Here is a 3,090-nt window from a genome sequence, read left to right on the forward strand (position 1 = left end):
GCGTTGAAGCATTTGCCATGCAGGATATAGAATATGAGAGTCTTCATTGCACCCTCAATCTTGGCATGTGGTGAGTGTCCCTTAATGGGCCAGAGAGTCCGCCGGATGATGTGATATATGGTCTTGGGCAGGTACTCTAGGTCTTCAATGAAGAACTCAGTAGGATAGGGTGCATCATGGGGCAATGGCTTCATCATTGAGAGCATCTGACTCATATTGGGTTCAGGCCTCTGGAATATGCTCTCAATAGCTTCAGAATGTAGTTGACAGCCTTCCTCGAAGAATTCGCCTGGAGTGGGCAGGCCGGTGAGCTCAATGATATCAAATGCATTGGCTTCATGATGGACATTGCCGGTCATCCACTCCAGGATCCAAGTCTTCGGATCTCTATTGTATCCTTTGATATGGAGGGTGGCATAGAACTGAAGCAGAAGCTCTTCATTCCAGTGCTCTTCATCAGTCACAAACGGCAGCAGACCCACTTGCCTGAAGCAATCCAGTGCTTCCTCTAAGCAGGGCAGACCAGCAATGGCTTCAACCTCAAGGCGCTTGTGCGGGAAGATGCGACCTTGGTTGTATAGGATGCATGAATAATAGCTGCGCTGAGAATAGCTCCAGAACCTGTCTGATACAATCCTTTCCCTTGAATAGGGGTTCTTGGAGCTATTGAAAAATGTATTGTCTGCCTTGAAGCTGTTGATGTCAAAGGAACCAGGTGCTGATACAGGACCTGGGAACCTTGGCAGCCTTGGGACTGGCTTCTGAACATGAGGCCTGTGCTCAATATGATAATCGAATTGAGGACCTGCAGCAGACTCAGGAACAGAAGTGTCTGGCTCGGTAGCTTCGCTGTCCGCTGAAGCATTTGGTGGGGCGGGCTCCACATTGGCTTCAGTGTTTGTGGTGGCAGCTGCAACATTTTCTTCCTCCGCTTGTGTAGTTGGAGGGACAACCTCAGGCACGTTCTCCTGGAGAACTGCATCTTGATGAAGCGGGGAAGTGGGTTCTGGTGGTGCTTCTTCATTGTCTTCGGCTGATGCAGCCAGAATTTCTGCAGTATGGACTTGAGGCCGTGGACCTTTGCGAAGCCTACGGAACGCAGACGACGCTTGTGGGGTCGGAGTGGGCTGGTCCTCAAAGTCTTCTTCCTCCTGAGGGCGATCCGCCCATGACTCATATTGTGCCATTGGCGTCAGAGGACGACCAATACTGATGAGTTCGCTTGTTTCAAGCTGAGGAAGGGCTGTATCATCTTGTACATTGTCTTGGTGACCAATGTCTTCAGCAGCTATGGGGTCGGCTGCTGGAATATCTTCAGCTTCAGGAGCCTCTGTGGGAGTAGGCTCATGAACTGTCAGTTGTCTCTTGGGGTGAATGACAGAGAGGGGTTCAACCATCAAGGGCTCTGTGGGAGCAGCCCAAGCTTTCTTGATCTTGCGCTTCTTCTTGGTTGGGTCAGAAGGAGAGGCTGCAGAGTGTTTCCTCTTTCTAGCTTCAGCCTCTGCATTCCGTGTCTTCTTGAGCTCAGAAGCGGTTGACCGGCTCTTTGGCTTCGAGCCAGTCGTGGCGGTGGGGAAGACAATCGGAATGGCTTCTTGCCTTGGTGCCTCTGGTTCATTCACAGCAGGCTGCTTCTTCTTCTTCGCGGCCATCTTGGGGTCGATGCCAGGACGCCCAAGTGCCTTGCGCTTCTCGGCCTCATTGTAGGCCTGCACACATCGTTTTGCCAGAGACTTCATCCGCTCACGCGAGCCCTGAGCTTCACCACGCTTCTTCAGGAAATTTTCCTTGAGCTCATGCAACATGGTTTTGAAGCTCTTCACTTCCTGCACGCTGAGCCTGGCCATGTGCTTCTTGAACTGAGCCTTTTCATGATCAATTTTCTGGTTCAGCTCAACTATGCGCTGAGCAATGGCAAGTTCTGAAGCAATTGCGCCTTGGAAGGCGACGCTGAGACCGACAGGCAGCTGCAGATCTTCGAAGCTTATGTCTGGGGAGGCAAACCATTCGTCGATGAAGTTGTGGATGATGGCGACATCAAAGAGAGGCAAATTGTTGAAGATTTCAGCTTCTTCTTTGCTTTTGATAAGCTGCTCTAGAGCGTCATCTCCAAGATCTTCATCGCTAGATAGATCAATGGCTTCGCTGCGCAGAATGGCAGCAGCAGTGAGCTCTTTGCCGGTTTGTTGCTGGGGCTCCTTTTCTTTCTGGGGCTTGGAGACGCGGGATACGTCTTCAGACTGCACACTGACTTCAGGAGGTGCAGTTTTCAATGGCTTCGCCCTTGAGATTTTTTAGGCAGGGGCAGGCTTTGAAGCTTTTGGTTTCTTCGTCTGCTTTGGCTTCGGCACAGCAGGAGCTTCATCAGACTCAGAGTCAGCTGGAGGGTCATTTACGGCAGTCCCTTGGACTAAGATGTGAGTGATCAGGCCCTCAAGATTGGCAAACGGACCGATGATATTGGGTTCGACGTCGCGTGTGCCATCTGCCCTTGGTGCGGAAGGACCAGGGTTGAAGTCTAACCCAAATTTCTTCTTGTTCAGCTTCGCTGATTGTTGAGCAAACTGGAAGTTGCGCTTGAACAGATTGTCGTCACGACACCAGAGTAGTGACGACGGATGTGCATCATCAGGCTGTGGTCCTCGGACCATGCATGGGTAGAAGCCTTGAGCAATGGCTTCATCTCTGGTCCTGGGCATGAGATTCTTGAAACGGATGTCCCCCCATGGTCTCCTGATGGCACTTTTCTCAGCATACTCCTCAGTGACGAAGCGGTATTTGAACCACTGTTCTGCCCAATAGCGTCGAATCCATTGGATTCGGGTCTTGCGCTGCCCATAGCTCTCTTCTGGATCTGTTTTGTACATTTCTGCCAAGTCTTCAGGCAGATCCTTGGAAGTTCCCTCACGTCTCTGTCTGCCCCCCTTCCTTGCTGCTGCTTCTGAAGCCATAAACTTTAACTTGAAAGGCTTCAAGACCTTCAAAGGCTTTCTTTTTCTGGACCAACAAGAACTGGCTTCAGGAGAGTTTATGTGATGCTGTAGGAATTCTGCAAATGAATGCAGACTATGAGAACCGAAGGATTCTCCC

The sequence above is a fragment of the Triticum urartu genome, chromosome 2A, assembly GCF_056163025.1.
Source record: "Triticum urartu cultivar PI428250 chromosome 2A, HENAU_Tu73, whole genome shotgun sequence".
Taxonomy (NCBI): domain Eukaryota; kingdom Viridiplantae; phylum Streptophyta; class Magnoliopsida; order Poales; family Poaceae; genus Triticum; species Triticum urartu.